This window comes from Eupeodes corollae, chromosome 2 (assembly GCF_945859685.1).
Source record: "Eupeodes corollae chromosome 2, idEupCoro1.1, whole genome shotgun sequence".
NCBI classification, from domain to species: Eukaryota; Metazoa; Arthropoda; class Insecta; order Diptera; family Syrphidae; genus Eupeodes; species Eupeodes corollae.
Genome location: NC_079148.1, coordinates 33,049,635 through 33,064,995, shown reverse-complemented (window position 1 = coordinate 33,064,995; position 15,361 = coordinate 33,049,635).

Sequence of the window (15,361 nt, the reverse complement as noted above, 5' to 3'; positions counted from 1 at the left end):
TTGAAGTATTCTCTCGAAAACTTTCGACAAAAAAGGCAATATAGATATAGGTCTAAACTCATCTCCTTTGGAATTTTTAGGTATAGGAATAACCTTTGCTTTTTTCCATAGAGAAGGAAACTCACGTGTTTCTTAAAATGGAGTTAAAAATGAGTGTGATGAATGGTAGCAAGGTAGGGAGAACAATTTTTAAAAACTTAGGGTGCATCATATCGAGTCCTACAGCGTTAGATTTTTATCGATAGAAAGGCCTCAAACTACATCCTCCGGGGTAATGGGAGAGAAGTCGAAAAGGGGTGTATTAGGCCTAGCATTTGATATATTATTCTCCGATGAATTAACCCGGTCTGGAAAATGCGAGGTGCCTGTCGTGCTTGAGACGAAAGATAAGTTTAGGGCATTTATGTCAAGCAAATCTGTAGATTTGTTATCGAATTTACCAATTCCTATGTTTTTCAGATTCTTCCAAATCTCTTTGCTTCCCAATACGGCATTGAAACGTGTTGAATATGTCTGAGCTTTGGCCTTGCGTATCTCTCGAACAATTTTGTTTCGCAGTTTGGAATAATTTACATAAAAACTGTCAATGCGAAATAATTTCCAGCGTTTGAAGAATAAATCTCTTTTTTTAATGAGAGAGAGAATACTTCTCGTTATCCACGGTTTGCTATTTGGACTGAAAGTTTTAGTGCTTAGGGGCACATGACTATAATAAAGTTCATTAATTTTTTCAGTAAAAAATTCTACCTGCATTGAGGGCGAAGATATATCTAACAAAGAGTTCCAACTAATAGTGTTAAGATTTTGTTCCAAGGCGGCGTAGTTTCAAATTACGGAAATCCCTGTATTCGATGGTATGGTTTTTGCCTATGTCTTTCAACGTGGAAATCATAAACTAAGAAAAATAAGGTCGTGTTTTGAAAAACCTGGAGCAGATAGTTGATCGTAGTGAATAACTTTATTTCGATCACATACTAAAAAAAGATCCAACAATGAAGGATTACCATTATTAGGAAAATGTGTAGGCTCAGATGTGTTTACAGAAAATAGATTAAGCGTCAGAAATTGGTCATACACGTTATTTTCCTCTAAGATATTGCAGTTGAAAATCACCACTTAGGATTATGTTAGAGTACGAAATTGAAACCTCTTCTAAAATAGAGATAAGAGGAGAAATACAAATGTTTCTGTTGGGTCGATATACTGTTCCCACTAAAATTTTTTCTTGACCATTCGAAATTTCTACGAAAGCGAATTCCATTTCACTTTCGTTACAAGAGACAGCTATCTGTCTTGATTTTAATGTTTCTTTGACATACATGGCAACTCCCCCACCTCTGCAGCGTACTCTATTTGAACGATATACCTTATAACCTGTGAGAGAGCATATGTTGTTGTTTTGAGATTCAGAAAGCCAAGTTTCAGATACACAAACCACATCAACCTTAGAACCTTCAAATGTAAAGCGAAACTCGTCAATTTTACATAGCAAACTTTGTGCATTGATGTGAGATACTCTAAGGCCAGTTTGATGTCCACTCAAAATATTAATCATGGTGCGCAAATTAAGATCACCCATCGCAAATGAAAACAATAAAATTTAAAGTGCACAAAGAAAAAACAAAGAAGATTTACTGTATGCTAAAAATCCTTGAAAGATAATGTATTGTAAATATAATTGAAGTTGTAAAGCTTAGTAGGAAGTTAAAGACAGTAATAAAAACTATGATGAAAAATTAAAAAAAAATTATAGAGTAAAAGCAGAAATTAAAAAAAAAAAAAATATGAATATATTATAAATAGGTATTTAAATATTAAACATTATTAATCAGAGTTGGCAACCATATTCAAATCCTCCAAGCAGTCGATCAGTTGAGCTTCTTCATTCATAAGTCGCTTGATGTAAACAACTCCTCTCGAAACAAACACAGTGCATAGTTTTTTTTGCTTTCTCATATTTTGACAGATTGTTTTTCGTTAAAGCCTCTCGCATAAACAGAGCACTTGTGGAGTTTATGTCAATGTCTTGCAAACATAGCTCTCTATTATTTACTTTTCGAAAAAGAGCAACTGACTTCAACACATAATTTCGATCATACGGTGTAATGAATTTGATTAGAATCGGTGTGTCTTTAGATTCATTTCGAGGTCGCGTGCGATCAGTGTCCTTTTTTGATGACAGCATATACTTGGTCTTGCCCTCATTGACCACTAAACCCATCTTCTTCGCTTCCGTCGCAAAGCCCAAAAACGCTCCACTGACATCACGCTTTGATCTTCCAATTATGTCAATATCATCTGCATATCCGAGTAATTGGATGGACCTTTGGAAGATTGTGCCTCTAGTGTTGACGGTTGAGTTTTGCACAATTCTTTCCAGAACGATGTTGAAAAAGTCGCATGACAGTGCATCGCCTTGTCTTAAACCTTTTTTGACATCAAATGTATCGGTAAAATCTTTTCTGACCTTAATAGATCAGCGTGCATTCTCCAAAGTCATTATGCACAAACGGATAAGTTTGACAGGGATTCCAAAACTAGACATTTCTCGGTAGAGCTTTTCCCTATAGATGCTGTCATACGCGGCCTTAAAACCGATAAGGAGATGGTGGGTATCGATTTGAAGCTCCTGGGTTTTTTCAAAGATCTGCCGTAGTATGAATATTTGGTCGATAGTGGACTTTCCCGGTCTGAAGCCACACTGATAAGAACCAATCAGGTTGTTAAAGAATGGCTTTAGACGTTCACATGATACGGCAGAGAGGATCTTATACGCAATGTTAAGGAGACTGATGGTTCTGTAGTTTGCTCAATTTAGAGGATCTCCTTTCTTATGTATCGGGCATACTATGCTTAGATTCCACTCATCGGGCATGCTTTCTTCCGACCATATTTTGCAGATGAGTTGATGTATGCTCCCTACCAAGTCATCGTCTGCTCCTTTAAATAGTTCGGCAGCGATGCCGTCAGCTCCAGCAGCTTTGACTTAAGTTAGGATATAGCTATATTCACTTCGTCAAGGTCGGGTAGGCGGAATTGTTGATCTGCGTCGCCGAGGTAGAGTGCGTCTATCTCCCTTACAGTGGAATTCGGTTCGTCATCGCCGTTATTTAGTTTGGAGAAGTTATCGTTCCATATTCTCATCATCGACTGTGGTTTAACTACGATGTTCCCCTGATCGTGGTATGTACCCTTGGGAGGTTTTTTTTACCTTTTGGTAAAATTTAGGACATCCCTCTATCTGTTGTGACATCCCTCTATCTCCTCGATCGCGCGCTTCTCATGCTTCTCTTCTTCTCTGCTCGTAGAGTCCGCGAGCAGCTCTATTCCTTTTGTGCAGCGCCTTTTTGTATGCCTCTTGTTTCGCTGCGTGCGCTTGCCGCCATTCGTCGTCAAAACAGGGTTTTCGCTGTGGTGGCCGTGTGAATCCTAGCACTTCAGAGGCGGCATCTCTGATGGCTGCAAGGCAATGTTGCCACTGGTTTTCAATGCTTAATGCAGGAAGCATAGGACTCCTTAAGAGGTTATTAGAGTCTCGATTGGAAAAGGACATTGCAATCTCTTGCGATTGTAGCCGTCTAACGTCGAATCTTCTCACAGTTTTTATATTTTGTAAAAAAAACTGTCAGTTCGATGTTTCTTAACATTTTTCAGAATGTTGAAAACATTATTATTCGTTGCACACAATTTTTTTGCAGATAAATCATTTTGTATTCGTAATATTTTCGAGGTAAACATTTTTGTCAGATTTTTTTTACTTATAAAAAACCGTTAATTGAGTTAAAAAAAAAAAATATTTTATATATTCGCAAGTGGCATGATGGTTAGTGCGTTGGACTGTCATGCAAGGGGTCTGGGTTCAATCCCTGCCTGTGCCACCTTAATTTAAAAAAATAATTTTCACGGGTACTGCCTCTTGCGAGGAATTGACAAATCCTTCAAGAGTAACTCTTGTCTTGAAAAAGTGCTTTCTCAAAAAAAAACTAGCCGTTCGGATTCGGCCTAAAATTGTAGGTCCCTTCCATTCCTGACAACAGTAGGTAATCGCACATAGGAATGGTTGAGAGTTGTAAGTCACTAGGCCCTGGTTCACAACGGACTTTTGCTCCACCCCATTTGATTTGAAAAACAAATATATTGGTTTCGTATCAAGTTAAAAAATATTATATAAAATTAAATTCAAGTCTCTAGCGCTTTGGGTTCGTAAGATATTTAGGGTTTACCAAAATGTTGACCTTTTTTTTAAACTACTATGAGATTCCTTTCAGATATTCGAGTCGAAAATCAAGTTTTATCAACTCCGTGCATTTTTGTTTAGTTTTTTTTTTTAAGTAAACTGTGTTTTTTTTTATCTATAAAAAACCGTTAGTTGAATTTTCGTTTTAAACTTAACCAATTTAATATTTCCTTACTTAATTTTTCGAAAGTCCTTTCTGCGTCTTTACTTGTTATACAGAATTTGTTTACTGGTGACATCTTTGCCAGTTCTTGGGGTATGAACGATGAAAAAAGGTATACCGAACTTACACACCTCTTTAGAAACCTTTAATTACCGTTCTAGGAACTATGAAAGATCTAGAAATGTCAACATTATAAATTCGACAAACGATTACAATAACTTCCTATGAGAAGTTAAAAACCCTTCTTTAAAGAAAAAACACTCAAAGAAAAACCTCATAAAATTTGTTTAAAATATCACACGTTTTGACGCAGGTATAGTTTCAACTATAAAGTATTCTATCAAGAAGTTTTATTTTTAATTTTAAGCACTTACTAAAATTATCAAAATTGACTGATATTTACTTTTTTGTTAGGAAAATAGTTTGCCTTAATTAATGTGTCACAATTCACAATACCACTGAAGGATTTGCCAAGGTTACGGTTGCAGCTTTTATATTTTTTTTCATGACTAATTCCCACAACTGCAGCGTATGTCCTCGATATCTTAACAAATTCCAATGATTTCTAAAGGTTTTAGATTTGTGCGGCTAATTGAGATCACTTCTTCCAAAAATAATACGATTAAGAAACTTTCTTTGAAACATTTCACCAATTTAGATGCTTGTGTTAATTTTTGTAGGAAATTGATACAATTTTAATACATTGTTAAAGCGTGTATTGATCATCTTTAGTAATGGCGTAGTTCTTGTAATTGCCAAATGTCAAATGATGACACTTTAAAAGGGACAACTTCTAAAATATAGCTGACCATTTAAAAATAAAAACCTTTTATTGGAAAATTTGAAATATTCCTTTTATAAATCATCTAATGTGCTCTAAAATAACCACTAATGATGGGTCTGCCAATTCTCAAGCCACAAAGTCTCCCTTTGTATCATTTGTCATATAAGGGAATTTGACGTTGAACAGGGATTTATTCCAAAATACTCGTGTATCATAACTTTTTTTCAAATCTATCTTATTTATGAATAATATTTGAATAATGATGTATGCTTGTTCCGAAAAGAATAGAAAATAGAATCAAAGGTTTATTAAGGAATAAATATACATAAATATTTACCCAACTAGCTAGATATGTATGTGTATAGCTTATAAAGAGGTTTTCCTTCGTTTTGATTATATATTTTTAAAGGGGTTATATTGGTCTTCAGAGGATATTTGCAGCTCTTTTTGTATAGCTTTGCGTTAAAAAACATAACAAAAAAATACTTTTTCAAAGGGTTTAAAAAATGTATAAACTTAAAGTTAAATCAGCTTGGAGATTTGCAAATTAAACCCTAGAGTGATACGTAAAGGCTTGTTGTTGAGCTATTCTTTGTTTTTTCTTCTTTCTATTTTTCATTTTTACATAATGGCTTGATTTATTCAGTCTTTTGTTGTGGTGCGTTGTGCAAGCGATGATGGTCTTTTGGGAAGACCTTTACAAGGTTCATGGTCTAAATAACTCATTTTTTTTTATTCAAATGAAGATTATGAAAAAATGTGGATTAAGAAAAAATACTCCACGAGTTAAATTATTTACACCTTATTTCGTTCAACAATATAATTGCCTTCCTGTTAAATTCATGTATGAACGCTTGTTTCAATGTCGACTTTTATTGTTTTGTTCTACGAAATATAGCTATAGCTGATTATAAGCTATAAGAATGTATAGTAAAATAATTCCGTTAAGTTGTTAACACCAAAGGATTCAAGTCGACTTAAATGAATCAACTTACACAATGCACAGACAAAACTTTGAAGTTGGTTTTGCGGAGGAATGATGACGATGAGCTTGAGCATGATGCAAAAACTCTTGGGATTTTTGTAATATAATCTTGTGCTCCGTAATTTGGCACACGCTCACGGGCTCACGCTACCGCTAACGTTCATCAACTTTTTAACAATGTACAATGAATTGTATTGTATAGTAAGTTGAAGAAAGCGAGGAAACTTTATTTGTGATAATATCGTGAGGGTATATCTTCCATACATGACTTTATGGCACTTAAACATTACTATAGTTAGGGTATATAACCATGACTGGATGACAGACTCAATGGTTACTTATATTTCGGGTCTTCAGACATGCAAAAGTAATTAAGGAGGATATTATATATTTTGAAGATAGATACACTTATCCAAAGGAGAGTTCGAAAATGTGAATACAAAAATTTTATTGTTTGTTTTGTTATTTCGTTTTCTCAATCAAAACCTTATTGAATTTCGACTTTGAATCTATACATTTTGAAATAGAGGGAAAAAATACAAAAAATATTTCATTGCATTAAGTATTTTGTTCCAAGCGCGGTACTGAGTCGCTTAAAGTGTAATTGCGGGAAAAATGCCACCATTTTTAAAAATTAAACGTAGTTCTTGGTTATGGATTTTTTATGAATAAAGACCAAACTGGAGTTTTTCTTAAAAGAACATGTAAGTGATGCCCAACATGGGCTTATATCGGGTTGATCAACTGTTACTAATATCGCATGTTTTTCAGCTTTCGTTATTAACTGTATGCCACAACATACTGCTTCGTAAGCTTCATAACTTAGGGATTCGCTCTAATCTCCTTCAGTGGATTTCAATTTTTTTAACTGGTAGGGTACAAAAAGTAAAACTTGACAATCAAACCTCGAGATCTATAAAATGTACCTTAAGAGTTCCCCAGGGCAGTCATCTTGGCCCGCTTTTATTTATAATTTTTATCGATGATATGATAAATGCATAAAATTCAGCCAATATCTCATATATGCTGATGATCTTAAATTATTTTTAAAAGTGAATTCCATTTATGATTGGTTTTATCTCCAAATAGACTTCTGTCATTTATTAAACTGGTGTTTAGTTAACTGCCCTAAACTTAATGTCAAGAAATGCTTCGCTATCTCTGTCTCTAGGAAACTTTCAACTTATGAGTATGCGTATTCTCTTGATCGTATCACTCTTCAGAGAACTGCTGGAATACGCTTACATCTCTATATAACTCATTGGGTAGATCATTACTTGAGTACGCTGATGTCATATGGAATCTTTTCCAACAAACATTTTTGGATAGAATTGAGAAAGTTCAGAATCGTTTCACAATTCATAATTTAGTTGTATTATCTATTTTCAAGAAATTAATCATGAGTTGTAAATTATTATTTTTTTTGTATATTCCTATGTATTTATTCTTTGAGCCTGTAGCTCGTAGATTAAACAAATAAATAAATAAATAAACTCTGAGATTGGACAAATTACAATGTAGTTTGTTCCGACACCTAATTTTTCCAGAAAACTTAAAAACATTCATAGAAATCTTAAACTAAAATAATTAGGAGCAAATCCCGTTACATGAACTATATTACCAAATTGTAGCCCTCCCATTTTCTTTTAAAACTAGACTTAATTCACTTAAAAAAGACTACATTGTCTAAGTCTTAATTTATCCAAGTTTTAGCTGGTTAAATTCTTCTTGACCGTATTCATTTTTGAGCTTTGAGGGTGATATTATCGAGAAAATTTGTAATATATTTCGACTTAAGTCGATTATTTTTTCATACAATTAACAATACTGAAAATATAAATGAATGCCTTGTCATCATGGAAAATACCATAAATGTACAAATTTACATATTTAAAAGCTTTAAATACTCTTCTAATTTATTATACCGCACAGTATAATATTTCTCTGAATATCTAAGAAAGCGTTTGGTTTGGTATTTTGCTATGATCCAAAATTGAAATTTATCTGCCCAAATTTGTCTATGCTCAAATACTTACTTACTTACTTAAGGTGGCGCTACAATCCAGGCAGACCTGGGCCTCAACCAACATGCGTCTCAAGCCAGCTCGGTCTCTCGCCATCTGTCTCCAGTTTCGCACGCTAAGTTGGTTGAAGTCCTCTCCCAGGTGGGTGCAACACCTGAGTCCCGGTCTTCCTCTACTGCGCCGTCCCTCGGGATTGGATCCGAAGACCTTCCGGGCTGGAGCGTTGATGTCCATTCGCTCTACATGACCTAGCCATCTAAGCCGTTGGACTTTAATTCTGCTTACTAGGTCAGTGTCACTGTACAGCCCGTACAGTTCGTCGTTATATCTTCTCCTCCATTCTCCATCTAAGCATACGGGACCAAGAATCACCCGAAGAATTTTTCTCTCGAAGCATCCTTAGACGCTCTCAATTTTCTTTGACAGAGTCCAGGCCTCAGCGCCATAAATGAGAACCGGGATGATGAGTGTCTTATAGATGGTGATTTTAAATGCTGGAGAGAAGAATTTACTTCTCAATTGCCTTCTAAGTCCAAAGATGCAGCGATTTGCAAGAGTTATTCAGCGCTGGTGTAGTTGTCTGTATTAATAGCGGTGCCTAGGTAGAAAAAGTCCTTATAGCTGTTCAGTGTCCTGTTTTGATGACAGCATATACTTGGTCTTGCCCTCATTGACCACTAAACCCATCTACTTCGCTTCCATCGCAATGCTCAAAAAAGGTTCACTGACATCACTTGATCTTCCAATAATATCAATATCATCTGCGTTTCCGAGTAATTGAATGGACCCTTGGTAATTGTGCCTCTAGTGTTGAAGGTTGAGTTTTGCACAATTCTTTCCAGTTGCATGACAAACGCCTTGTCTAAAACCTTTTTTGACATCAAATGCATCGGTGAGATCTTTCCCGACATTGAGATGGCAGCGTGCATTCTCCATCGTCATTCACAAACGGATAAGTTTGACAGGGATGCCAAAACTAGACATTGCTCGGTAGAGCTCTGTCCTATAGATGCTGTCATACGCGGCTTTAAAATCGATAAAGAGATGGTGGTATCGATTTAAAGTTCCTGGGTTTTTTCCAAGATCTGCCGTAGTGTGAATATTTGGTCGATTGTGGACTTTCCTGGTCTGAAGCCACACTGATAAGGACAAATCCGGTTGTTGACGAATGGCTTCAGACGTTCACTTAAAATGCAGAAAAGATCTTATACGCAATGTTAGGGAGACTGATGCCTCTGTACTAAGCGCAGTTTAGAAGGCCTCCTTTCTTATGTATCGGTCATACTATGCTGAGATTCCACTCATCGGGCATGCTTTCTTCCGACCATATTTTGCAGATGAGTTGGTGCATGCTCTCTACCAAGTCATCGTCTGCTTTTTTGAATAGTTCGGCAGCGATGCCGTCAGCTCCAGCAGCTTTGTTTGACTTAATTTTAGATGTAGCTATCTTCACTTCGTCATGATCGGGCAGGCGGAGTTATGGATCTGCGTCGCCAAGGTTGAGTGGTTCTATCTCTCTTACAGCGGAATTCGGTTCGTCATCGCCGTTATATAACTTGGAGTAGTAATCTTTCCATATTCTCAGCATTGACTGCGGTTTTACTACGATGTTCCCCTGATCGTCTTTACAGGCTTCGGTTCGTGGCTGGTACCCTTGGGAGGTTTTTTTTACCTTTTGGTAAAATTTACGAACCTCATTCCTGTTGTGACATCCCTCTATCTCCTCGATCGCGCGCTTCTCATGCTCTCTTTTTTTCCGTCTAAGAAGCCGGTGTTCCTCTCTCCTCTTCTGCTCGTAGAGCTCGCGAGCAGCTCTAGTCCTTTTGTGCAGCGCCGTTTTGTATGCCTCTTGTTTCGCTGCGTGAGCTTGCCGGCATTCGTCGTCAAACCAGGGGTTTCGCTGTGGTGGCCGTGCAAAACCTAGCACTTCAGAGGCGGCATCTCTGTGGCTGCAAGGCAATGTTGCCACTGGTTTTCAATGCTTAATGCAGGAAGCATAGGACTCCTTAGGAGGTTATTAGAGACTCGATCGGAAAAGGACATGGCAGTCTCTTGCGATTGTAGCCGTCTAACGTCGAATCTTCTCACAGTACTTTCTTGTTTTGGCTTGGATCGGGATATCCGTAGCCGTACCTTGGCTACAACGAGGTAGTGGTCCGAGTCAATGTTGGCCTCTCGGAATATTCGGATATCCTGTATACTGGAGAACTGGAGAAGTGTCGTGCGTCGATTGCAATGAGGTCAATCTGGTTGACGGTTGATTGATCAGGAGATTTCCATGTCCCCTTGTGGATATTAAGATGCGTGAACTGCGTACTAGCTACCAGAACGTCTCGCCCCGCAGCGAAATCGACCAGCCTGAATCCGTTGTCGGAGGTAGTGTCGTGCAGGATGTATCTCCCGATTATGCCACCAAAGATGTCTTCTCTTCCTAGCTTGGCATTAAAATCTCCTAAGACAATTTTAATGTCATGGCCAGGGCACTGCTCATATGTCTTGTCCAAGAGCTCGAAGAATATGTCTTTGGTGTCTTCATCTTTCTCCTCTGTTGGGGCATGCGCGCATATTAGGCTTATGTTGGCGAATTTAGCCTTGATACGGATTGTCGTGATGCGCTCGCTCACACTGTTGAAACTCAATACTTTTTGCCTGAGCCTAGTTCCAACAACAAATCCACACCCAAATGGACGCTGTCTTTGTTCTCGAAAGCAGTCGCCGTAGTATACATCGCAGTCTTTAAGTTTACGTTTGCCCGGTCTATCCCATCGCACTTCTTAATAGCGGTAATATCTGCCTTGCAGCAGTTTAGAGCTTCCGCTAATTGTTCAGTGGTCTATTAAGGGACCTAACATTCCACGTACATATCCTAAGTTCGTTGTCCTTACTTCATTGGCGTGGGTTGTCAACAGTGAATCCGTCCGTATTCGAGGCTTGTTGGTGCCTCTCAACTAAAGGTATTTTTTACTTGGCCAGGAAGTCACCCCGACGGCACAACCCCCAACGTGGAGGGCAAAATCCTTAGTTATACTCCAAGGAAGGGGAGCCGGATAAACCGCTCCTTACAGTCCTGGGCTCCGAATATGTCGAAGAAGCCCTATAAGGTGTTCACTAAGTAGTTCAACCTTACTGGAACTGTAGACGCCACCGTTGATTCCATCTCGGGAATTCGCCCGCTGCCGCCTGGTTAAGGAGAGGTGCCTTAGTGGGAACACCTCTTCCCCCCCTCTCGTTTGCTGCCCCCAACAACTTTCCACTGGAGTTAGAACCCAATCTCCAGTTGAGGTACTAGGCACCCGATGTTCACCGCGGGGAGGTAAGAGTAGGAGTTAATAGACAGAGGTGGGTTTTGAGAAAAAACCTGTGGACGCTTGTGTCCTCTTGAATGCACATGTCTACGTATGCTCAAATTCCATTGCCTGAAATTTAAAAAAATGTTCATGACTTGTTATATTAAACTGAAACATTTTTTTTCTGACGTTGAATATTTTAAGAATATATTCAAATTTCATATTACAAAAAAAATATCGTTTTTGACATCTATTCCATAGACATAAAAATTGCACCAGGTGACAATTTGTTTGTTTACAACTTGTTTTGTTAATTTATAAATCTGTTCCATAAACAATTTGACAGTTTGGTAGAATTGAAGGAAAATACCCGACAATTGTCATCTTTTTGTTTTATAAAGAAATTATCATAACAATCAGGAATTTTCCGACAAATATTAAAGAGTATTTTATTGATAACTGCGACAGGAAGTCAAATATTGACAGTAAAAAGCCCTAAGTATTCGAATTATTTAGTATAAAAATAAAAAAAATGTTACGAGAATGTGTCATTATATGACAATGACAAAATTTCTGAAAAATTTGACGACTTTTAATATTTCACAAGATCCAGACTAGTGTGACAAATTTGATACCTGTCAATTTCTATTAAAGAGGGCCCTGGTTAAGCTTTAACCAGGGCTTTAACAAAACCTACTACAGAAACAATTTAATTTTAATTAACAACAAAAAGTTCGTTTCAATTTTCTTATACAGGCCTGTTTATTTTGTGGTTACAAATTGTTAGCGTTTGCAGTTTTCAATCGTCAAACTCAGCTTTAATTTAAAGTTTAACAATATTTTTTGACTACTTGAAAAATTGGTAATTCAATCTTTCGTACAGCTCCTTTTTGAGTAGCAATTAATAATGATAACTTAAATATATGGTTGATTAAGATTAATCAACAAGCTACACAACACCACCAATCATGGCCTTACTGCATGCTGAACTTCCTTTTTGCGCAGTACAACCCTAATTATCCATCAAAAACACACATATTTTTAGTCTGTAGGCCCTCGATCTCTAAATCCATTAAAAACCACCTTGCTCAAGTTATGATTGAAAAACCGCACACAATTTACGAAAAAGTGGCTAAAAATGAGCTCACCAGAATTTCATGCTATGAATTTGTACGAGGCGGCCATTTGACAGATTTCTTTTTCACACTTAACGGCAAAGTCCAAAACTTTTTGAAACCGAAAATTGAATATCAAAATAAAAAAACAAAAATTAGTTCTTTTCTTCTTAAATAGCACACAAAATTATATTTTGTAATAAGAAATGTTTTAAATAATTTATTTAAAAAATATTTCTCACAAACTAAGTTTTAAGTTTACAAATTTTTGGCATATTTCCAATCTGCACCAAAAATAAGTTTTAAAATCTCTTGAACATTTCATTCTGCTTTTCATATTTCGATCTTAATTTATGAATAGCAGCAAATTTATAGTTTTGAATTAAATAAAGCCGCGACGAACTTTTAGCTCCTCTATAGTTAGTTGAATTTGAATACTTACTTTTTTACCTTACAACTGTTTCTTTGCTAAAAATTTCGCATTGGAAATAGTTTTAAAACAACTTATTTAAGAATTCTTTATTTTAATATTTTCAACACAAAAATTAAGAATAGAAACAATGACATCATCCTTCGAAGGCGTTAAGTTGTTTGAAAAGATTAAAACCCATAGAATTCTATTTACAAAAATGCTTCGTTAATTCTTATTGTTATCAATTCTAAATTTTAGGGAAATAACCTGATTATAAATAAAAAGTGTTTTGTGCATTTGTCTTCTATACAACATTGAAGCAACGAATATTATTTTCTATTCACTAGAAGCCACCGAAGCTTAATTTTTGTGGTAGCTTGCGGTATTGGGGCTTTGCAGACATCACAAGTAGCGATGAATACCAACAACTTACGGTCGAAGTAAGCTAAACAAAAATATACACCAACCTCTATTGGACTGCTGGCCAAACAATTTTGAATAAAATCTCAAAATACTACATTTATATTTAAAAAAAAATCTACCTATATAAATGAAGTTTAATAATGAATTTTATAAAAGCTCAAAACCAATTGAATTGAATTAAAAAACACCCTTTCAATTATGTATTTTCATTCTTAATTGATTTGACCGCTGCGCTGCCGCTACCGCTGCCTCTACCGCTGCCAAAGTAATTCGAAATTAGCTTTTGGCTAACATTTTTCAAAAATCAAAAGGTACAAATATAAACACAACCAAATAAACCAAAAAAAAAAACATTCTTCTAAACTTCAAGTGGCTGCATTGAATTAAAGCTTTATTTTAAAAAAAAATGAAGATTATAATAAAGAAAAACCTGCCTTAACAAAAAGCAAACAAAGGCAATCATCAAAAAGTATTAAAAGAAGAAAAACACACACATATACAGAAAAAATCTCCCACAAAATCAGAATTATCTGGCATAATCCGCAATGTCCTTGGGCAAAAGCTGAAAGCAGCAGAAGCATCGGCATCAGCAGGCATCCAGAAGCAGCATCATAGCAATCGTTCTTTATGCTTCAATATTTAGTCAACAGATGGAAATGAGGTCAAAATTCAAAGAATGTGTAATGATGAAACCAAAACCTCAAAAGGCCCAAAAAGTCCGGGTCGACCAGAGTACAAAACGACCAACCTGATGAGGACGACACGGTCCATGCCTTGTCTTGTCTTGATGCCAGTTGCCATTGCCAGGCTATGTACTGTACAGGAGTATCATCATCATCATCCAGGCAAAGCCAGAGCCTGTATAGGTCTATGGCTAGGTATCTTATATATCTCCTCCTCGGACTCGCTCGTTAACTTTATCATCAAAAGGAGCCCTCTGCTTGATAGAAGGCCAGCGCCAGCACCGCACATACAGAAGGAATAAAGGAAAAAAAAGCCAACAATTTGCATTAAGAACCCAGAACCCAAGAACCCCCAAGGAGAAGCATCAAAAACGAAATGATATGCACAAAACGATGATGCGATGCAGAGTATGATGATGGATCCTCATAATTATCCTGTTATAAATTCAGCAGGTACGTGGGTAGGAAGGTTTATACATAAGTTGGTTGGGTTGAGGTTGGGGGTGTATTATATGCATAACTAACTGTGGTTAAGGATATTATCCAATTCATTTTGAGCGAATATAAAACGATTTAATGACCAGGAAAAGGTAGACAATATTTGGAATTCGCTTTGAGGGCGCACCAGGGATATAAAATGGACAACGCTATCGAGATCTAGATGCCGAGTATATATGGTAGGTACTATACAACTTTGGGAATCTCAGAATTCCTGATTTTTGTATAGGTAGCTGGATGTTACAGCCCGACCAATTGAGAAAATTTTCAGGGTGACCAACTTAAGATTTTGTTTCTCATTACAATGTAAATTAGTTGAAAGTCATTCTTTTGAACATTTTAAAGTGATCTATAAATTCCAAAATGTTGGTCAGAACCTTTAAAAAAAACTACAGCCATATGTTGTTCAATCCTTTTATGTGGGTTTTGCATTTTGATCTCCAAAAAAATATAATAGCTTATTAGTACAATATTTCGAACTCGAGATTTTAATCAAACATGACATTACGATGATAGAGAAGTCAAATATGTGGGCCCCCGATTCCGTCCAACTGTCTGTCTATCCTGACCCTTAGAGGCCAAACTCTTCTGCCGATTGTCTTTAAATTTGGAAACTAAGGTTTTGAGCCGATTCGGGTTAGGCGTTTTTAAATTTAGTTTTCTACAAAAACAACATTGGGGCTACTACTACAAGTTTGTTAATGAAAAATTGAAAATTTGAATTTTCTCAAAAACAAACCGATACATTAT